Raw genomic sequence first — 23,980 nt, 5'->3', positions numbered from 1 at the left:
TATAAGACCAGTTGGTCACATCTCTTGAAAACATTCAACTGATCCTGTAACTGAAATTACTATTTCTAAGGCTACTCAAAGACACAATAATTTTCGGTAATGATGAATGGTGTGAAGTTGAGGAGAGAACTTCAGGTGTCACAGATACTAAATTACAAGAACCAGATATGACTGAAAATGTTAAAAAGATAATAACTTTTGCATCAAGAGAAGGAAACAAACCTTTAGGTATATTTATGGACAAAGACTCTGAACTCCAATCATTTCCAACCATTTACTGTGGTAAAACTCGAGCTGATAATAAGGACAGAACAACACCTGTCCATTACAGTACAATATGTAAGTGGCACAATCAGTACCAAACATCTTTCATAAATTATAAAAGTTACAAATTAAAAAAATTCAAATTGTGCCTGCATCTCTCTAAGAAAGTGTAAAAGAAAAGGCAACAAATATACTGCAGGTGACCTAAAATCAGATGATTATGAAATTAAATTAGAGTATAAGAAATCTAGGAGGATCACCACCTTATGTTGAAAATTGTAAAAAAAAACTTGTTTGCTATTTTAAGATATGCTGGATAATCTTACATAGTTTTGCTCATTGTCAACAGTAGAAGCAAGATGGTCACATCTCTTGAAAAAATTAAGCAGGCTTGTAGAAAAGAAAGACTACACTGACTGTGAAATTGAGAATATGACTTAGCAACAAAAGTCAGATCTTATTTAAAAGGACCCTGTAAACTGATAGCCAACCAGCCAGTCATTCATTTGCAATTTTTGTGAGGATTCAACTGCAAGCCAATGGAATATTATTCAAAAAGAACGAGGAGGAATGGAGTGTGTAACTTATTCACAACCTATGGCACATTCATACAAATGTTACCTTAAAAATCTGCCTTAAAAAGTGTAGACTTTTATGGCAAAAGTGAAGGTAAAGGAATGGTGCAGGTCAAATGATAGCCAAAATGTGAATTCTGACTATTCACCCAACATCACCCCAGCAATCAACTCTATCCAAGAGTTACCCATTGGCTGCCTATGTTAACATGTAAAAGTGTATCTTTTTTATAAAGAGGAATTTCATTATCTTCAAAACCCATTTGGAAGTTTAAGTGTCCACGACTTATACACAGTTTCCTTGTCTATCAATCTTCATGGTTAGGCAGATTTTGGTAAAGGATGTGCTCCAGTAGGTTGGTTACAGGGTCTCTAAGTGATCCAGTCTTGTGCCTCCATTTTCAGGAGAGACTGAAGACCTGGAAGACCACATGTTTGAATTGTGACTGAAGGTGTCCTGTGAGATAAGGAAATTTTCAACTTAGTATCCACTGCGTTGGTATCACTTCACTTTGCTCTATCAGTGGTTCAGCAAACTTGCCAATTTCTCACCTGGTCAGATGCTTAAAATAAATTTCAGGAGACATTCTTGTTTATAAAAAGTGCCACATAAAGTGCCACAATATCTTTACTACATTGAGACTAGGAAAGCATTTTGACTAACTGCAGCATATCTAGCTAGGATTGCTTAAATGTGACCTCTTCTGGAACAAAAACTGACTCAAAAGAAGCACTGTGAAACAAACAGGAATGGGCAATAATGATTTTAGATATATGAAATTCACATATTTGCACTGTGGTGAAGAAACGAATTTAAGAGATCCTCGCAGCTAAGAACACTACTGAACTAGTAGTTGAAAATAAGACCTGGAAAAAATTCAGGCCCGTACGGGATTTGAACCCATAACTTCTGCAATACTAGTGCAGTGCTCTTCCAACTGAGCTAACAAGCCAACTGGGAGCTGGTCAATATGTTGGGTCCAAATAAACCATCCAGCCCAGGAGTGGGCAAATTTAGAAAGAATATCAAAAATTTAAAAAACAGCACCCCATAAGGAACCACTCATTATTTATCTCCTTGGGGATGGGGGTGTCAGAAGATTTTGGGGAGAATCACACAGTTTTCAGTGGTAACAGAAACGGGTTCAGAGTATAACATAGTAGAAAGGGAAAACTCTAGAAAAATGACGGCCAATGGGGGGGGGGTTATTACAATATTACAGAGCCCTGGGGGGGTTATTACAATATTACAGAGCCCTTGGGGGAGGGGGGGAAAGAGAATCAGGCAAATTTTATTTGACACAACCAAAACCATCCCATCCCCCCCTTCCTAGGCAATAAACAGAGAACACCCTATTAATTAGTAGTATTTTGAAGCCCTCATTGTGTTTTCATTACCTGTTTGCCATCAATCTTCATGACCAACATCCATCCTCCACCAATGCAGTCTCCAAACACTTCCCTATTCATAGAACAGTACAGATCTTCATTGCCTAATGTCAGGGTATAGGCCTTTTTTGGGCTGCCACTGAGAAGAGAGCATCAGTGTGTCCTGTCTGTTAACTCCTGTGCAGTAGTTATTTGGAATGTCAGGCAACACATGGTGTCCTGTGAGATAAGGAAATTCTAAACTTAATATTCACTGCATTGATATTGCTTCACTCTGCTCTATCAGTGGTTCAGCAAACTTGCACCAATCTCTCACCTGGTCAGATGCTATACTTAACCCAATTGTGACAACCCTTTAACCACTTAGAGCTGACCAGAATCTAATTTCTCCCTACAATATTAACCCTGAATCAAACAGGAAGATCACAAGGGTAAAGGAAATAATCACCAACTGAAGAAGCTCTTAATAGTCAAACAGATTATTCTTGTAAATATAGAACAGTATGGAAATGTAAATTATGATGTTTGGGTGTAGAAGTTTAATCACTCAAGCCTTCCTGCTCTTTGAAAAGAAGACTTTATAAAGTGTTTTCATTCAGAGATATTATTTAGTCATCATGATTGTCTTTTGTGATTACTTTAAATACTCAATCAAAATGTGCACAACATTCAAGAGTCACTCTTGTCTCAAAGTCACAAAAGGCTGAGCCATGAACTTAAGAAGATCTCAGAGGACATCCTTGTTTATAAAAAGTGCCATATACAGTGCCACAATATCTTAACTGTATTAACACTAGGAAAGCATTTTGACCAACTGCATTATATCTAGGATGGGTTGATGTGATCTCCTCCAAAACAAAACAAAAACTGACTCAAAAGAGGCACATGAAACAAACTGGAGTGGGCAAAATTAGAGGGAAGACAAATTTAGTATCAAAAACTAAAAAAAAACTACACCCCCTTTAAAGACTAGTCATAATTTTTATCGCCTAAAGTTTGTTTTCAAATTGAAAGCAATGAATGGGGAATTTAACCCTTTAACTCCCAGACCAAATTTGTATTTCTTCTTATAGTCAACCATACAATTCTTATTTTGGTTCACAGAATTGATTATTGGATCAACTAATTATCCCCAAATTGATAGTTTTTTAATTCTCATCACTTGTCTGGTTGATATTGTACTGACATTGTAAGGAGAAATTCTGCCTTGGTCACTCAAGGGAGTTAAAGGGTAAATGGATTCTTTATTATATAACAAATAGAGAAGCCTTGACAGTGTTCTGTTCGGTTGTAAAGCACTTGAGAGGCAGCTTGAACACTCAAGCACTTCTTTCATGCTCGAACGGCTTTCTACTTGCTTTAAAATAACTGTTTCCACAGTGAAATGCCCACCAGCCCTCAATCCTTTGGTTCACCAGAGATGATCCATACTTGTGTGCTTCTGCATCTTGTTGAAATGTACATTGCATAGCTGCCATTACACCATTTTCTGTTCCACAATCAGTCCCCAGTTTCACTGGACAGCCTTCTAACCCTGCAACACAATTCAAATAAAAATTTAAAATAATATCTGGATGGTTGTTCAACCTTGCGATTGTTAGCCACATTATTTTCAACTCCATCCATCAATACCACCACGTACTGGAAATCCTGGGCCACTAAGCTCATTCACGATTTGTTCCTGGCCAACTTCCATGTCAAAATATAGCAATCTTTTCCTTAAAGCTAAAATGCTTTAACCTACAAACTGTATTTTTCAATGTTCGTACACACGTCATGATGCCTTGACACTTGGCTAAAAATTCAGTGATACCTTAATACGTATATCCTTTTGAAAACTAGTATGAAATTATGCTTTGTTCTTCTGGATGATCGCTTACTGACCTAGAAGAAGCCAATTTATCTCAATTCCTCAACATGAACGGTACAAATATGGCGCCTTAATTAACAGTATGTAATCAGAGCTAGTCCCAGGCTCCGGTCGATTTCAGCGACAGGCTTAGTCACCAGTACTTTAGCAATTTTATTGTGTTTCACTTAGTTTCGGTTTGTTTCAGCTTGCTTTTGTGTAACAGAAAATTTCGTTGTTCTTGAAAAAAATTGTTGTATTTCAGAAGATAAATTGAGTTGTGATAAAAAGTAGATAAATGCAGATATTCCAAACTATTATTTTAGCGATCAATTTTTATCCAACCGAAATTCCAAACCTTCGGACAACCTGAAAGCCATGATGAAAATTTAATGTAAACGATAGATACAATCTTCTAAACCTTACCCACTGTACAGCAGTCCTATTTCTTTATTATCAAGTCCTCAAGATCTGACAACTTGCCCATTATTTCTTTGCAAACTTTCTTTCCCTTATTAGCATCAGCATCAATGGCGAGATAATACAAAAAGATGATTGCACAAATTTTCATATCTGCTGTTGAACTGTCTTGAGTACCCCCTGATTTCAGTGAGTCTCGACAATAATTGAGGAATATTGCAAACCCCATCCTATCAACCCTTGAAACGCCTGTGACATTCCCTACAATTACTCCTTACTCCATGCTTCGTTGAGAGAATTTCTACTTTCATCAGACCAATCTTAATAAGCTGTTTTTATCGATTTGCTGCAACCAACTGACCAATAATAATTATTCTGTTTACAGTAATAGAATTATCCGCGTTTACTGGCAAACGTCAAATAATCATCGACACCGACGACACGTCAGTAAGTGTAATCTGCCAAATCTTTCACGAATTTTCTATTCAATTCGCTAAATGAGTAATGCAGTAACGAAAAGACTTTTCATTTAAAGCGTAGGCAGAATCAGTATGGCGATGCCCGCCTTAAGGTGAAAACCTGGACATCAGGTTTTTGCAATGTCAATGAAGCCCCCTCTCCCTCAAAGGCATGCTTTTGACACTCAACCACAAGCCCAATCCAGCCTCAAAGAAAACTGTCAGTTAGACAAGGGGTCCCATAACATACCCTCCCCACCCCCTAGAGCTTTCCACACAGAGCCATTTGCAACCCATCCTTGGATAGGTTAGTAGCTGGGCTGCATGCAGGGCACTACCCTTAACGTTAAGCGCGCCGCATTTTTATCGGCAAGTCTGGCTTGATGGCGGGGTATGCCTCTAACCCCAACCACTAACTGAGCCCTATCAATGCATGAACTTGACTGTCAACCTTGCAACATATCGAGCTTGTTTGTGCAAATCCAATCATATATATTTTTGAATATGAAAGAAAAGTTAAAACGCTAAGTACTACCTGATTCTTAAAAAATGAAACAAGACTCCCTTACTCCTTGCTAATCTAATGGCCTCATATACTGGCAAAGCAAAATCTCACCATAAGATTCGATTCCTCTATGCAACATCTTCCCGCTTAATTCTTTTGCAGGTTACTGCAAAAAATCACATACAAACAATCAAACTACATCAAAAATAGAGCATTTAACCACTTCCCACAAAGATCACACTCCAAGTGGTCTCTTACAAGCCCAGTAAACCACTCGGTACAAGTAAAGACATGATAAAAATTACATATTATACACAATTTTAAAAATAATGAAATGTAGAAGATAATTCTCAGAATAATAACTCTGGCTTTTATTTATTGTAGTGACCTGAAATAAATCTTTGAGTTTTAGACTTTTAGATTGTCACGTTGCTTTACAGTATTGTGATGGAATTTGCTTCAACTTTCAGCCTTTGGGAATCGAAGATAGTAATACACTGCCTGGATTCAGAAATAGCCTCACAGTGATTTGAAAGATTTGAAACTTTATGTGGGAATACCACCCATCAGCAATCGTTTTCTCTCGATCAGCCGTCATCGTGCAAATTAACTGAGTCTGCTTTCAGTAAAAATTTTCTAGCTAAAGCTTAGCGAGACAAAACAAGTCTTTGAAACCTAATTATTTAGACTTCAAAGGAAGCCTCGTCACCCTTCTTTTCCACTTAGGAATCCCTCAAAGAAGGATACTAATCAGTTGCAGTGGCTTTCAGAAGTGAAGCAATTGGGAGAGAGTTGAAACAAGTCTCCTTACTCGCCTAGAAATGTATTTTTTTTACATAACTTTATCATAATATCTTGAATGGGAAGTTTTTCTGTACGAATCTTTGCCCAACCTAATTTAGAAAATGTTACTGAAATTGGTTTACATACTTCATTTGAAGAAATGACATAATCATATTTTCTGTTACAAGTCAGTTCTCTTAGAAGTATTTTTGACTGTGCAAGTTTTGCAAAATGTCTTCGGAATACGTCGAGATTAAACATGTCACTTATACTACGGTACTCAGATTCAGTTAGAAATTTATCCCTCTTTTTGTTCCGAAAGTTTTAGTATGATTATTCTCAGTTGTCCATTTTCAAAAGTACTTTCCTCCCCAACCCCTCCTTCATAGGATCAGTTTACGTAAAAAGACTGGTGGACTTGCAGAACATGATTTTGTTCTTTATTTCCAGAATGTGTACTTTCCAACATTGTCAGGAAAGCTTCATTTGGAACAAAGGAGATATGGAAATATATATTTTGAGAAGCTATCAGTTAAGTTAATGATCACACCATATTGTATCTTTCAAACAGTGTGAGAAGAACGCATTCAAAAACTGTACAGATTTAACTGATCTTGGCAGCATTTTGCTAAACTGTTATGTTGTGGATGATTCCTACATTTGCTTCATGGTGAGTATCTTTCGCATTGCTGAGTAACAAATCCTTAAAGGAACGTCAATTTCAGATGAAGAAGACCAATGCATGTACGTTTTGTAATCAAAAATTACATCCATTTGACCCTTAAGATTAGGGAAAATATTTGTACTCGTACTAGTAACTAGTTGTACTCATTCTGACTGCTTTTCCGCTTCATGACTACTATAATAATAGATCGTTCCTCATATATTTTTGCCCGAGCCTTGGATTTTCGCTCCATAAGTTTCGTTCTCAATGAGAGATCGGTTTGCGCTGTCCATCTGGAAAAATCGTTTTTACCTTGATCACATTATGATCACAATTAGGACATATTGAGCGGGTGCAGGCCACTCTCACATAACGAGTCCTACGTCGTCCACGTCGAGTCGGAGAGGAGCCCACTACAAAATCAAAGGGGCAGTAATAAATCATATTCCTCGATGAATGATTATCTCCTTCCTCCAGAATGCCATCCCTAAGCTTGGCTTTGAATGTTTCAAAGATCATCCGTAAAGAAATATCTCGATAAAATGAGGAAATCCCATCAACATTTGTAAGGTGGAAATGCTTATCGATGATGTGTTTTCTAACTTTCCACTCCAGTCGAATGGAACTCTTCCTGCACGACTTACAGCGGGTGGAATTCATGGCCAAAATATATTCTTGACCAAAGCTAAATTCAGTTCTCGAAGAAGCGTTGTTCGCAATGGCTCAGGTGGCGTGGTCTGTTGTGTATCAAATATGGCGTTCCAAAATGGCGCTCGTATATTCAGTGATGAATATTTGGACGCAAAATTTCAGTTTCTTTCTGAAGTTCACTACCGAAAATTCTTCCGAAGTTTACTACCGAAAATTCTTCGAAGTTTACCACCGAAAATTCTTCCGAAGTTTACCACCGAAAATTCTTCCGAAGTTTACCACCGAAAATTCTTCCGAAGTTTACTACCGAAAATTCCTCCGAAGTTTACAACCGAAAATTTCTCCGAAGTCTACTGCCGAAAATTCTTCCAAAGTTTACTGCCGAAAAATTCAAAAGCACCTGGAGGGCTACAGAAAAAGGAACATCTGATCTAACGGATACGAGTTTTCAACCGAATGTTATCTTCCCAATCGACCTTCTTCGCGCTCTGTTGGGTAAACAAATATGGCGTCCAAAATGGCGTTAGTATCCAGTGATGAAAATTGCTTAGTTTCGACGAAAAATTTGAGTTTTCTTCCGAAGTTTACTACCGAAAAATTCAAAAGCACCTGGAAGGCTGCGGAAAAAAGGACGTCGGGTCTAATTGATATAAGGTTTTCACCGTAATTTATATTCACGACGTTTACGTTATAAACGATCAAGGGGCCCGCGGGAAAACAATTTTAAAAGGCCTATGCTTTAGAAGGCAGCGAAAAAGTGAGGAGCCGCACAAGTTGTCGCTTAAATGTGAAAGTGAGGACAAAGGCGTTGCAAACGTAGTGCAAAAGTCTTGTTCCTAGTTTTACGGAGTGGTCGCTTTCGGTAGACCTCATTTTGAATTAATTAGCGTTATTCCGCATGCTGGAGACTAGCAACAATCCGCTGACATTGATACGCGGTTCGTTTGAAAACTAATATTTAGGCAAAGATCTCTTATTCCTCTTCAACGAAATAGGAATAGAGAAACCTCAAATCAAAAACCCCCGAAATACGCTTTTTAAGGGCATGATTAGGAAGCGTTGACCATCCTGCCGAGTTATTTTGCTTTAATGTGAACGATACAACAATTTCTTCTTTAAAAGAGCAACATGGAAGGTGAGGGGATATTATGTTAAAGAAGCTGTAGATTGGACGTAAAATGTAAAACAGTTGAGTTTGCGTATGTACGTGTATATTTTTGGCTAAATGACGGCACCGTCGAATCGGCGAATTTTATCCAACTTAACATTTTATTAAATCGCGCCAAATCATTTCCCCATAAAATCCTTTGAAGATCGAGAAGAACTACACTTCTCATTGCAAAAGTCAGATTTTCAATCAATTATATTGTGTGACACATAATTAAATAACGGTCTTTAAAAGCTGAATTAATCATGTTTATCTAATTCAAACTGCACTAGTTGCACTGCGCAAAAAAATAAGGGAAAAACTACTGATAAGAGAAATGACGTTAAGCTTGATTTCACGTTTTCATGTTTTCTCAATACGAATTTTTGTTGAGTCGTGGCTACTTTGATAACCTGAATTGAATATCTAAACTTCATCATTTAAAGCAGTCTTCGCACACCACTGCATTATCCTGGTGGAGAGTGGCCCTTTAAGACCAACATCACTTTCTGATAAAATTAGTTTTATTTTCCTGGAAAATTAAAAACGAATTCGTGAGATGATATGGACATAGATGACATAGCCAATAATCAGAATTTGAACTTCAGACGATTTCCTCTACAAAAGCGTTGACGGGCTCCATACAAGTGTTTTTGGTCAAGCAAGAGCTAAGGGCCGAATATATCGCTTAAATAGGTATTGACAGTACTTCTTAACGCATTCACTGAAACTAGCTTGCGAACGACGTCTTTCGAGCGAACTTTGAGGCATATCTGGTCGAATGGTTGCGTCCTCTGAAACCGGTTCGCATGATAGCGATCAACTGACTTTCGAGACTTTGCTGGTATTTGTCCCAATGAACTTGAAAAGTAGGCAGACTCATGGATCAGTGTAGAAGACAATGTCCATGAAAGAACAAATATGAACTTTTCAAGAACTCGGCGAGTCCTAAGCGAAACTCAGCTGAAAAAACTCAGGGTAAATATCAGTGTCGCTTAATTTTACCGTGACAAAAAAAAAAGAGGTCAGTGTAAGAGACACTGTCCATGTAAGAACAAATAAGAACTTTTTGAGAACTCGGCGAGTCCTAAGCGAAACTCAGCTGAAAAAACTCAGGGTAAAGATCAGTGTCACTTAATTTTACCGTGAACGAAAAACAAAGTCCGGAAAGGGAAAGTATTTTTTGGCATTGTTTATATTTTTGCTCGGGAAGGACAGGTAGTTCCGTTTTCCAGAGAGTTTAAACTAAAACACTTTATTTAAACTGGCGTTTCTTAGGCTATTTGTACTAATAGTGCATTAAATTTATATTCGACTTTGTAGAGGAACACAAACGATTCTCTTCCTCTTAATTATCTGTGTGCGTCTTTAGTGCGTGCTTGAAGAGAATATTTAGACACGGACAATGATGACGAATCGTGCATTATTCTAATTTTTGGGAGAAGTTACTAAAAGCGTAATTTAATTCAAGAATGTAACGACTGATAAGAAATCTGACCTGAGCAATACTGAATTATTGTCATATTCTAATATTTGATTGATTTTTAAAAGTTTGTTGGAAACTGAAAGATACATTAATTACTTAACTTGATTGACATTTATAAGTGATTTCGTTTATCTATACACAACCAAACAAACATGTATGCGGCACTCGTTTTATCCATTTTATCCCATGGCACTCTACCACCTGCTTAAAATGGGACGGTAAGTGAGTGTTTCTTTCGAATAAGTAGAGAGTTAAGCGAAGCGCTGAAGTTAAATCATTGAATCATGTAAATAAATCGTGACTTACTAAGAAAGTGTGGTACAGCTCTTTCACGTTTTCGACAAACTTACTTATTTTGCGAAAGAAGTGTAGGGAGAAACACGAGAGGTAGTCGAGTGTTTCTCCCCACTTCTTGAGTGCTCAAGCTGCTTCTTAAGGGAGGATGTCAGCATCCATCGAACAAATTTGAAATATTGTGCCAAGTCGCCCAAAATTCGTTTTCTCCCCTACTTTCGTATTTTATAGCCCAATATGTTCTAATAATTGTGGTGTAGTTTTTTTGTGAAAATATATTTTAGTTTTCGAGAAATGATTTTTTTCGTTCGACCGCTCAAATATGCAAATTTTCACCGTGAATATTACCCGAGTTGTGTGACCTCATGTAACGAATTTACTTGACCTCCGATATTACTTTCAACACAATCCTTTGTTTTATCATCTAAACTTAATCCCCTGTCATTATTGAAGCTGGCAAATAATTTTTTATTTTTTGGTGAATATTTTTGTCCGACATACTTTTTCTATGTCGAAAAGTAGCATCGAAACAAAGACAGTTTTAACAATGACCGATATGACAGAATCTACTGAGCTTCTAGCTTTTAAAAGATAAAAGGATGGTTATAAAGTTACTGTAAAAATTTCCTTGTATAATTGTTTCCTTCTAACGTGAGATGAACTCAAAGTCCGGCAAAATTTACTTGCTAGCGACTATGAAATATACATCTTGTGCCTATTTGTCGCCACCGTTTACTGGCATAAATCACTACAATTTGTAAAAAAATCTAGCATAATACTCTCACCTCATTTATTGACGATTTTATGAGCTGTTTCGATGATCAAGTTATGCTCTACCACAGTTTAGCCAGATTTAATTTGCAGTTTATAAAACTTCTCCCCATCATTATATCAGTTGCATGAGAAGCGTGACACATAAATTCAAAGATGGATCAACCTCCGAATTACCAAGAGATGGGTTTTTTTCCCCTCTTTGCATATCTATAAAAACCTACCAAGAATTACTGTATTCAGAAAACTACATGTCCAGATCCATCAATGATTCCTTTGCCGGCGGAAGTCAAAGAATGTTCACAAAAGTCAATTCGATTGACAAGCTACGTACTGATTTAGCTAATTGATCTGCTGTATAAGCGTTTCATCTTGCATACTAACAAGGAGATTTGCTGACAAAACTTTTTTCTCTTCACCGAAACATGATCATGAAAACGAATTTTGGGGACTTACCGGCGTTTGTCTGATGCATGATGACATTGACTCTCAAGGGCGTTACATATGAACAGAGCATAGTCACGGCTTCTCTATTTGTTATAATAAATTTAATTCTCCACGTATTACTTTCAAGAATGTTGTAATTTCATTTTCCAAGCGAACAATAGTGTTTTCAGCACTTTCCATACTCTCATAGAGCACACTACAGTTAGACTACTTGTTAGAATGGTTCAAATAATCTAATTGCTTGAACAAGACTTAAGCTGTCAAAAATGTTAAACCATCATAGTTTTACGATTTGCAATCGTTTAAAAACTGAAATATTTCGACGCGGAAGGTAATACAGGATCTGAAAGTGAAGTTTTCCTTAAAAAACACTTTGACGTACCTGATTGGAACATCGAAACTTCATCATTTAAAAGACAACATGATTGCCTCCGAAATACTAAAATAGGAAGAAAAAAGAAGTGAAAAGTTTTGTTAAGTATTTAAATTGACCAACTTTGCGTTAAAACATTGCATACAAGTGATTGAAATAATTAAACTTAATGGGAGAATAGTGTTTGATAAGAAACTTATAATAGAAAGTAATTATGAAATGGGGTTTCTGGCACATTTTCGAATCAACCTTGATTTTGAGGTTAACCTTGAAAATGTTAACTTCCTTGAAGTTAACTTGAAATCAAGGTCGATTTCAAAGTGCAGGTCTTGAACATTTTGAAGTCAACCTTGATTTTAAAAGACCACTGAAATTTTTCACCGTCTGACCTGTGAAAACAATTCACATCCTCTTAATGTCTCACCTGTGAGCTCCGAAGTGTCCATGAGCGAACGTGTGAATATTATCATCTTGAATGATCCACTTGTCGTCGTTTTCTGAAAGGGCAAATTTTTTTTGATTGTCTCACTCCAGACTTCATGCGTGTGGCTTCTTATCACATATGTTCTTTTGAAATGGTCGAACGACAGGATCATCATCTATTAGTTATTTTCTTATGATGTGCCTTTATTTATTCCTCTGACAAGACAGTGTCAATTTGATCGACGGCTTGTCAATTAACAGAGGCAAATTAACAATTGGTTCATACGTCAGCGTGCGTTCATCGAGATATGAAGCACGCGGAAAGTTTGGAGAGCACGAAAGATGCGTAAGAGTTGCGTAGCGTAGCCGAGAGCAACTCTAGCTTCTTGAGTGCTCTTCAAACTTCCCGGCCAAGTGCTTCATATCTTGATGAACGCACAGCTGACGTATGAACCGATTGTTTTTATAACATTTTCAACCCGATGGAAAATCTTTTTCTGGACGGATTTGTTTGCTGACGTCATGAGCGTGCACAATAGGAATATGAAGCACGCTCGCGCAATTGAATTTGATTACACAAATTTACTAGCTATGTTATAATAAATGATTGTGTTTCTAAACTTTTCGGATTCATCCAAATATTTGGTAAGTTTGAGGTCAAATATCTCCCCTTGCTAGAAGGTTACAACACTAATTTTAATTCCTCTTTATAATCCATCATTTCATTTCTGAAAACCATCAAAAAAAATTTTGGGTACTGCCGTATCTTTGTCTTGGATGCCTTTTAAAATCTATATCGATTGCTGCAAGCCTCTCTCAACTACACCTGTCACGCAATTCTGGCTCTAAGCGGTCACTTATACAAATAAGCCTTCATTTTATAGCTCGTTATACAAGATGATTGATCAAGAAAGCTGAGAAATGTAAACAAGTTTCGAGATTTTCTGTAGGGATGGTAAATTTCTCGTTTAAAGAAAAGCATGTAGGCGAAATTTTAATGGGAAAATGTAGCGTTTCTTTCTCCCTTGGTTTATTACTTTGGAGATTTGCTAAAACCGGAAAATATGGCTTTTGCACAGCACAAAACATTAGTGTATAATTTGATTGTCTATTATCATTATCACCCAGTTCACAATTAGGAAACTGTAACAGGAGAGGAGATTTTAAAGTCACATGTCGCGTGCTTGTTGACATACAATTTCCAGTGTATAATACCGGCTTTTGCAGACCGAGGATGACGAGAAACTCTGCCCTCTCGTTTAAAGGGAAATATCAATACCCCCATGAAATTCATAAACTGCGCTGTTTTTCCAAAAAAGAAAACTGGAAAATGTTGTTTTCACTTTCCACCATCAAGAAATTCCACACAGAAATAGTATTTGTAGTGTGACCGCGTAACCTTTCTTGAGAAGTACGAAAAAGTTTTTACCTTAAATCATGGAAAGTTGAAATCAACCTTGACGAACAGTTCAGTCATATTTTGAAAGCAAGCTTGATTTCAAGGCAGCTCATGAATTTCAACCTTGAAATCAACCTTGATTTCAAAAACACAGTTTTTGCGCATTTTTAGATCAACCTTGATTTCTAGGCAACTTGAATTTTTCTCAGGTGAATAATATTCGGAAACTCACCCGTGAGTTCTGAAGAGTGTGTAAATATTATCATCTTTAACGATTCTCTTGTCTCGTCATCGGGGCGTTGATTACTTGTGAGAAGATTTTCAAATATCAATGTTGTATCTTCTCACAAAGAAGTCGTGGTATGCCGCTCCGCGGCGGGCCCCTTCAGGGCTTGCCTTGATTTGTTCTTCTGTCAAAATGGTGTCTTTAAAAATGAGAAGGGTATGACACCTAATTCATCAGGATTGCTTGGGTGAAGGCCCAGCTCGAAGGGTTTGGGTGTATTGAAAAACTCATTTTTAATAGTTTTTTTCAAATCAACGAATTCCTAAAGGAGGCAACTCATGCAGTTCCAGGAGGAACAATCTGAAGCTCTTCACTTGTCTACTTAATACTGAATTGATAGTGTAAGAAGAAATTCTGTCTTGGTGACTCATGGGAGTTAAAGAGTTAAGGAATAAATCATAAGTATATAAACGAAACGAAAGCTCAAAAACAACCAACTAAAACTCTGCGAAAAACAAACTTAAAGTACACGAAAGATGTCCACGTCAGTTTTCCAATGTCAAGGTTGGAGTTCTTTGACGTGATTGGCTAATTTGTGAAATGTGTGCGCCGCGCATGAATACTAAAAGAACATGAAGGGGGAGAGGAGGAGAGAAGTTGTTACATGAAATTTAAAAACGAAATAGATTTTCTACAGCTGCTGTTTAACTGTCTTGAGTACTCCCTGATTTCAGTGAGTCTCGACGATAACTGTAGAGCTATTGCAAACCCCATCCTATTAACCCTTGACACGCGTTTGACATTCGTTACAATTTCTCCTTACTCGACTGCATACTCCATCCTTACACTTTGTTGAGAGAATTTCTACCTTCATCAGACCAATCCTAATAGGCTGTTTTCATGGATTTCCTGCAACCAACTGACCAATAGCAATTATTTTCTTTACCATAATAGAATTATCAGCGTTTACTGGCAGACGCGGAATAACCATCGATACCAACGACCAAATCTTTCAAGAATTTTCTATTTTAATCATTGTAGCCAAATGGCAATGCATTAATGAAAGACTTTTCATTTAAAGCGCAGGCAGGGCCATTGTGGCGATGCCCACCTTCAAGCGAAAACCTAGCCGCTTTTGACACTCAACTACCCTCCAGCCATGGGAATGAATGGAGAAGTTTTTCCGTACGAATCTTTGCCCAACCGAATTTCGAAAATGTTACCGGAATTGGTCTACATACTTTATTTGAAGAAATGTCATTATCACATTCAGTTCCCTGAAAAGTATTTTTGACCCTAAAGAGTTATGCAAAAAGTCTTCGTAATACGTCGAGATTAAATATATCAGTAATATTACGTACTCTGATTAAGTTAGAAATTTATCCTACTTTTTGCTCCCGGAAGTTTTAGTATGATTACTCTAAATTATCCTTTTTCAAAAGAACTTTCTCCCCAACCCCTCCTTCACAGGATGGGCTCGCGTAAAAAGACTGATGGACTTGCAGAACATGATTTGGTTCTTTATTACTAAAATGTCTACTTTTGAAAGTGGCTAGGAAAGCTTAATTAGGAGCATAAGCGAGATGGAAATATATTTTTTGAGAATCGATCAGTAAAGTTAATAATCACACGATATTGCATCTGTCAAATAGTTTGAGCAGAACGTATTAAAAAACTGCTCAGATTTAAATGGTCTTTGCAGCATTTGCCACACTGTTATGTAGTGGATGATTCCTACATTTACTTCATCGAGAATTGCTCCATTGCCGGGTAACAAATCTTAAAAGGAACGTCAAATTTAGAGGAAAAAACCAACGCATGTATGTTTGATTGTACTCTACCACTCTGAGTGGTGAAGGGTAGCAAGAAGGACATGGCATATGTGAAGTCTCTCTCTCTCTCTCGTTATTTTCGTCAATAGGGATATCATTAATCGACATTAACGAAACCTGTTGGCCTAGTTCAATCCCAGAAGAAGCACCTGTATAAGATCTTAAATTGTTGTGAAGGAATGAAATAAATCAAAATTCTTCTCGAGGAATGCAAATAACATCTCTATCGTTTATCAGAAAAGAGGACAGCTAAATTATCGAGCATGATTCTGTATTCGCTGCTTGTTGTACATATTTCATAATAGCAAAATAGCTGTGATTCAACATGATGTCTAAGATGGTTGCTTTGATACACATATCGAGTTTACGACCAACTGAAGAAGTAGGCGAACTCATGAATCAGTGTAGGAGACACTGTCCAAGTAAGAACATATTTGAATTCTTCAAGACCTCGGCGAGTCCTAAGCGAAACTTTTCTTGCTGTAGCTGAAAAACAACTCAGAGTAAATATCAGTGTTGCTTAATTTTGCCGTGAACAAAAGAGAAAAGTCTGGAAAGGGAAAGTATGTTTTATCATTGTTTATATGTTTGCTCGGAAAGGAAGAGTCTTAAAGAAGTAGTTCAGTTTCCCAGAAAGTTTAAACTAAAACACTTTATTTATACTGGCATTTTCGAGGTCATGCGTACTGATAGTACATAAAATTTCCATTAGACTTTGTAGAGAAACACAAATGATTCTCTTCCTCTTAATTCTCTGTGTGCGTCTTTAGTGCGTGCTTGAAGAGGATATTTAAACACAGACAATGATGACGAGCCGCGAATTATTCTCATTTTTGGGAGAAGGTACTAAAACCGTAATTTAATTCTAGAGCGTAACGACTGACGAGACATTTGACCTGAGCAATGGTGAATTATTCTCAAATTCTATTGCCGATCCAAAAGCCCTCCACATTATGATTTGCTGAGAGAAATCCAATTGCCATGGAACACAATGCAGACGAAATAAACGTAATACAGAACAAAAAATAGTTGATTTCAGTGTATGTATAAACTTATAAAATTCGTCCACTAAACACCAAAGTAATTATTGGATTAGCGTCACATTTCTCAACAAAGTTCTAATACTAAGTTAGGAAGTTTGAGAAGCAGGCTGAATTTTCTCATGTGAACCCAAGGCGAAATTCGTCCCGGTAAGCGGGCCAGCCCGGTCAGCTGGGCTCGTATGAAGAGGCCCTCAATTGCAAATTGCTCTAAAGTGCTGGATAACGTGTTATCAATCAAATGTGGCTTTTCCCAAAATTATACGGAATCGCTAGCCATCCAAGATACTGGATGGCAAAATTGCACATGAGCGACAGAGTTCTTGTAAAAATTTCCGACTTCTCTTGAAGCGTTTGCTATACCGTGCTCATTCAGTAATCATTTTATCTTTCAATAGTCATAACTGTTGTTCATGTGATTTGGTCCGAAAATGGGTATTTCAGCCCTAAAAGGTGTACAAAAGAATTGCCTTTGCCAAGGTTTATTAACTGTTTCCATCTCCCTTAAAGGTGAAATGATTGGCAAGTTGACTTTGATTACAACTGAGATAATCTCGGAAGCTGCTGCATTGGATTAGATTGAGAACTTTTTATTAAATTGATGTCTTAATTAATGTTTGTACCTGTTGAAATAAAGAAGTCCTTGGGGGTATGTTTCCATCCTTGACAAAATGTGTTCTTGAATTGCGCTAACGATATGTACCTAGTCATCTCCTGAAGGGGAATAGTATGAGACTCGCCAACTATTGCTTTTCCGTTCGAAAATGAATACTTTTTTTAATCGTTGTTGTCTTTCATCCACACTAAAAAACATCGATGAAATACAAACTAACTAATAATCTTGAGTAGGTCGTGGGATTTGCTAGCCGTATTCATGCGATCAACAAGAGGTATTCCACTTCATGACTGCCCTTGGTATATACAACAGAATTTGAAGTATAACAGTTTGACACTAAGCAGAACAAGAAGTTTCTTTTACAGCTGCACGACAGTCAAGCTTATACAATGGAATATCAGGTTACATACATTTTCCGTACATTCTACCAATTGAATTTGAATGATTGACCCCTATCTGGTGAATGTAGCATGCGTGGCGAGGTTCTAAAGAAGGGAATAGGGGTGAATGGGGAAAAAAAAATAAAAAAAACACTCGATTTTCTACAGTGCCTCTTAAGGTCTGTTCGTGACTTACAGAGCCCCTCACTGTTCACCTGAAAACCATGTGATCCCCCCTCAAAATTCCGCTGGCAATAAAATGATAAGTGGTCGCTTTTGTCACGGTCTGCTATTCATTTCCTGTAATTTTAGCTTTTGTGTCTAGCCCTCACTTTAACACTTGAAGTTATTCAAAATTGTCATCTACCAGACAATCTGTTGACGAAAGGTTAGAGGAGAAGTGAGTTAATGGCCATGTCGTAAATGATCTCCTGACAAACACTGGTTTGATGTACAGCATTTTCACTTTCCTACTCACGAGTAACTCCGATCTCACAATCAATCAACCCAAATCACCTATCATATTTCTGTACTTCCGTCACGAACCTATCAACAAATTCAATGTAACGCTTCGGTCACGACCGCCACTTGTGAGAGTACAAGTGATAAATCTCTCAAGAAAGATAGATCTTCCTTTGATTAACTACAAAACAAAGAGAAGCGTAATTTTGATTCCTTGACCCACTTTATTTTTGGTTGTGGAAACGCGAAGCGTAGAAACGACCGTTAGCAGGGGTCAGAATATGCAAATATGTCACTCACTCAGATGTAAACAAGTCGATATGTCAACGGCAGACCAATTGCTATCGACTTCCCGAGATAATACTGGGACGCGTCTGTCGACTTTCCGAAGTAACTGCCGCGACGTTGAAATAGAATTCGATTTTCCTTCGAGAAAGTTTCGACTAATACTCGTCGTAGTAAGCACATGGTAGTAAGCTGTGTAGATGCTGAATGCGAAGAGTGTTTGACCCCTCGAGAAGTCAGCTCGTCGATCCTCCAAGCTCACATTGGGTTTATAAATGGTGAACCTTTTACGAGCTAATCTTACAAGCGAAACTTTGATCGAACTCAAAAGGGAAACTATGAGCACTCGTATCAGCTAAAGTATAAATCAAACACAGGGTTAAACAAAGCTATTAGAAACACGAGTAACACAACTGATCAGTCCATAATATCCAAGCAAAACACTCTTGTGGCCAAGCAGAACGAAACACAGTCAGAAGACTGATCTGATGGTGACAGAAATCATACGGGAACGAAGAAGTAGGTTAAAGTCCAATCGTATTAGCAAAGCGTCTTTCGTGATAGTGAACCATCGAGATTACCGTAGAAGAAAATCCTGAACTTATTAAACAAGATTAGAGCGATTAAGAGGTATGTAAGGTCTCGTATTGTGCAAAGTTTGCCACATTCGTCAGCGTTGAAAACGATTTTATGTCTTGAATACCGTAATTATCTTAAAACCAGACTGTAAAGAAGTTAACCAGTTGAAATCACTCGTGTATAAGGTCCAAGGTTGTATTTTGCATTTGATTGTGTTTATGTTTTCAAAACAAGAACTGCAAAGCATAAAAAGACATGTGAAGTATCAGTTATTTTTCATGATGAATTTGTACATGTTGTTCAATGTTGTTCAATAAAGTGTAAGAAACGAAATCACAAGTATTTTGTTTCAAGGGCAAAGTTACTTACTTCAGGAGATATCGAGTTAAACCCGAGACCTGTCACTCAAGTAAATAATCCAAACCATCTTGATTAATTTTACAATCTCCATTAGCTCAAATTGGCTAGAGAATATTAGATGTTGGTGGTGCAGGGGATTGTTTCTTTATAGTTGTGTCCTATCAGTTGTATGGTGAACCTAGCTATTACTGCTGCAGATACTCAATAACAAGAACCAGATATGACTGAAAATGTTAACAAGATAATAACTTTTGCATCAGGAGAAGGAAACAGACCTTTAAGTATATAAATGGACAAAGACTCTGAATTCCTATCATTTCCAACTATTTACTGAGCTGATAATAAGGACAGAATGACACCTGTCCACTACAGTACAATATGTAAGTGGCACAATCACTACCAAGCATCTTTTAATAATTAAAAAAGTTAAGAATTAAACAAATTCAAATTGTGCCTAGATCTCTCTAAGAAAGTGTAACACAAAAGGCAACAAGTATGCTACAGGTTTTGCTCATTGTCAGCAGCAGAAACAAGATGGTCACATCTCTTTAAAATATTAGGTAGACTTGTATAAAAGACTACACTGACTATGAAATTGAGAATATGACTTGGCAATAAAGGTCAGATGTTATTTAAAAGGACCCTGTAAACTGATAGCCAACCAGCCAGTCATTCATTTGCAATTTTGTGGGGATTCAACTGCAATCCAATGGAATATTATTTGAAAAGAGCAAGGAGGAATGGAGTGTGAAACTTATTCACAACCTGCAGCACATTCATAAAAATGTTATGTTAAAAATCTGCCATAAAAGGTGTACACTTTGGTAGCAAAAGTGAAGTTAAAGTAATAGTGCAGGTCAAATGATAACCAAAATGTGAATTCTGACTAATCACCCAACATCACCCCAGCAATCAACTCTATCCGAGATTTACCCATTGGCTGCCTATGTTAACATGTAAAAGTGCACTTTTTTTATAAAGAGGAATTTAATTATCTTCAAAACCCATTTGAATGTTTTAAAAAGTGTCCACGATTTATTCACAGTTTCCTTGTCTATCAACCTTCATGGTAAGGCAGATTTTGGTAAAGGATGTGCTCCAGTAGGTTGGTCACAGGGTCTCTAAGTGATCCAATCTTGTGACTCCATATTCAGGAGAGACTGAAGACCTGGAAGACCATGCATTTGAATCCTAGCTAAAGGTGTCCTGCAAGATAAGGAAATTTTCAACTTAGCATCCATTACATTTGTATCACTTCACTTTGCTCTATCAGTGGTTCAGCAAACTCGCCAATTTCTCATGTAGTCAGATGCTATACTTGATTAACCCAATGGTGACAACCCTTTAACCACTAAGAGCTGACCAGTATCTAATTTCTCCCTACACTATCAACCATGAATCAAACAGGAAGGTCACAATGGTAAAGGACATAATCACCAACTGAAGAAGCTCTCAACTGCCAAACAAATTATTCTTGTATATATAGAACAGTATGGAGAATATACATTATGATGTTGGAGTGTAGAAGGTTAATCACTCAAGTCTTCCTGCTATTTGAAAGTAGGCTTTGTTTTTGTTTTCATTAGGAGTTATTATTTAGTCAACATGATTGCCCTTAATTGTGATTACTTTAAATACTCAATTGAAATGCCCACAACATTTAGGAGTCACTCTTGTCTCAAAGTCACAAAAGGCTGAGCCATGAACTTTAAAAATTTCAGAAGACATTCTTTTCTAATAAAAAGTGCCATATAAAGTGCCACAATATCTTTACTGTATTGAGACTTGGAAAGCATTTTGACTAACTGCAGTATATTTAGCCAGGATTTCTGGATGTGAACTCTTCTAGAAAAAAACCTGACTCAAAAGAAGCACTGTGAAACAAACAGGAGTGAGCAAAATTAGAGAGAATATCAAAAACTTAAAAAAACAATACCCCCATAAGGAAACACTCATTTTTTATCGCCTGGGGGATAGGGGTGTCAGAAGATTTTGGGGAGAATCACACAGTTTTCGGTGCTAACAGAAAGGGGATCAGAGTATAACATAGTAGAAAGGAAAAACTCTAGAAAATTGACTGCCAGTGGGAGGGGAGGGGTTATTACAACATTACAGAGCCCTTGGGGGAGGGGGAGGGGAGAAAAGAGAATCAGACAAATTTTATTGGACACAATGAAAACTGTCCCACCCCCTCCCCTTCCCAGGTGATAAAGAGTGAACATTCTATGAGTTAATGGCATTTTGGAGCCCTCAATATGTTTGCATTACCTGTTTGTCATTGATCTTTATGACCAGCATCCATCCTCCACCAACTCAGTCTCCAAACTCTTCCCCATTCATGGGACGGTACACAGACAGATCTCCGTTGCCTAATGTCAGGGTATAGGCCTCACTTAGGCTGCCCCTGAGAAGAGAGCATCAGTGTGTCATGTCTGTTGACTTCTGTTCAGTAGTAGTTATTTGGAATGTCATGCAACACATGGTGTTCTGTGAGATAGGATATTTTCAACTTAGTATCCATTGCAATGGTATTGCTTTACTTTGCTCTATTAGTGGTTCAGGAAACTCACATCAATCTCTCACCTGGTCAGATGTTATACTTAACCCAATGGTGACAACCCTTTAACCACTTAAAGCTGACTAGCATTTAATTTTTCTGTACACTATCAACCATGAATCAAACAGGAAGATCACAAGGGAAAAGGAAATAATCACCGCCTGAAGATGCTCTCAATTGCCAAACAAATTATTCTTGTATATATAGAACAGTATGGAGAGTGTATATTATGATGTTAGGGTGTAGAAGGTAAATCACCCAAACCTTCCTGCTCTTTAAAAAGTAGACTTTGTTTGTGTTTTCATTTAGAGTTATTATTTAGTCATTGTGAATGTCTTTTGTGATTCCTTTAAATACTCAATCAAAATGCACACTACATTTAAGAGTCACTCTCATCTCAAAGTCACAAAGGGCTGAGCAATGAATTTCAGAAAATCTTGAAGAAAATCCTTGTTTATAAAAAGTGCCATATAAAGTGCCACAACATCTTTACCATATTAAGACTTGGAAAGCATTTTGACTAACTACATTATATCTAGGATAGCTTAATGTGATCTTCTCCAAAACAAAAAAAAAACTGACTCAAAAGAGGCACTGTGAAACAAACAGGAGTGGGCAAAATTCAATGGAAGACAAATTTAGTACCATAAACTAAAAAAAAAAAACTATGCCCCCATTAGGGACCAGTCATAATTTATCACCTAAAGTTTGTTTTGAAAATTGAAAGCAAAGCATGGGAAATTTAATAGATTCTTTATTATAAAACAAATAGTGAAGCCTTGACAGTGTTCTGTTCCGTCGTAAAGCACTTAAGAAGCAGCTTGAGCAATCAAGCTTTTCTTTTATGCTCTAGCCATTTCCTACATGCTTTATAAAAACTATTTCTTCTGTAAAATACCCACCAGCCCTCAATCCTTTGGTTCATCGGAGATGACCCATACTTGTGTGCTTCTGCATCTTATTGAAATGTACATTGCAAAGCTGCCATTACACCATTTTCTGTTCCACAGTCAGTCCTCAGTTTCACTGGACAGCCTTCTAACCCTGCAACACAGTTCAAAAATTGAAAGTAGTTTCTGGATGGTTGTTCGACCTTTTGACTGTTAGCCACATCATTTTCGACTCCATCCATCAATACAACCACGTATTGGAAATCCTGGGCCACTTAGCTCATTCATGATTTGTTTCTGGACAACGTCCATGTCAAAATATGGCAATCATCGCGTTAAAGTTCAAATGCTTCAACCTACAAACTGTATTTTTCAACGTTCATACACACGTCGTGATGCCATGACACTTCGCTAGAAATTCAGTGCTACCTTAATACGTATCTCTTAAAAAATAATATGAAACTATGCTTTCTTCTTCTAGATGATCGCTTACTGAACTAGAAGAAGCTAATTTAGCTCAATTCCACAACATGAACGGTACAAAAATGGCGCTTTAATTAGCAGTATGTAGCCCGAGCTAGTCCCAGGTTCCGGTCGCTTTCAGCAACAAGTTTAGTCACCAGTACTTTGAATTGTTTAGCTTGCTTTTGTTAGCTTTGCTAGCTTTGCTAGCTTTGCATTTTCTGTATCAGAAAATTTCGTTGCGCTCTGGAAAAGGTTGTCGTGTTTCAGAAGATTTTGTTGTTTTATGGAAAAGATTGTTGTGTTTTAGAAGATTTCGTTTAGTTCTGGAAAATATTGTTGTGTTTCATTGGAGAAATTGAGTTATGTTTTTGCCCCAATAGGCAACCGTAC

At 37.3% G+C, this 23,980-nt stretch overlaps 2 long non-coding RNA genes and 1 other non-coding gene across 5 annotated transcripts; all 3 read right to left on the bottom strand.

Annotated features, from left to right (window-relative positions):
• Positions 1-270: 270 nt before the first annotated feature.
• LOC131800130 (uncharacterized) lies at positions 271-12,651 on the bottom strand. 3 transcript variants are annotated; one of them, XR_010719204.1, is made up of 6 exons: positions 12,501-12,651; positions 12,086-12,142; positions 5,572-5,626; positions 3,621-3,762; positions 2,238-2,447; positions 271-1,296 (listed from the first exon to the last, which is right to left on the bottom strand). It is a non-coding gene; the product is annotated as an uncharacterized lncRNA (long non-coding RNA). The 3 variants fall into 3 exon arrangements; XR_010719205.1 differs by lacking the exons at positions 5,572-5,626; positions 12,086-12,142; positions 12,501-12,651 and adding an exon at positions 4,042-4,365; XR_010719206.1 differs by lacking the exons at positions 5,572-5,626; positions 12,086-12,142; positions 12,501-12,651 and adding an exon at positions 4,113-4,365.
• Trnat-agu (transfer RNA threonine (anticodon AGU)) lies at positions 1,720-1,792 on the bottom strand. The gene has a single exon. It is a non-coding gene; the product is annotated as a tRNA-Thr (tRNA).
• Positions 12,652-20,004: 7,353 nt separating the features above from the next.
• On the bottom strand, positions 20,005-23,667 carry LOC136284389 (uncharacterized). The gene is made up of 3 exons (XR_010719182.1): positions 23,138-23,667; positions 21,947-22,082; positions 20,005-20,884 (listed from the first exon to the last, which is right to left on the bottom strand). It is a non-coding gene; the product is annotated as an uncharacterized lncRNA (long non-coding RNA).
• Positions 23,668-23,980: the final 313 nt, after the last annotated feature.

This window comes from Pocillopora verrucosa, chromosome 11 (assembly GCF_036669915.1).
Source record: "Pocillopora verrucosa isolate sample1 chromosome 11, ASM3666991v2, whole genome shotgun sequence".
In the NCBI taxonomy this organism is placed as follows: Eukaryota; Metazoa; Cnidaria; class Anthozoa; order Scleractinia; family Pocilloporidae; genus Pocillopora; species Pocillopora verrucosa.
This window is presented reverse-complemented; position numbering and strand designations above follow the sequence as displayed.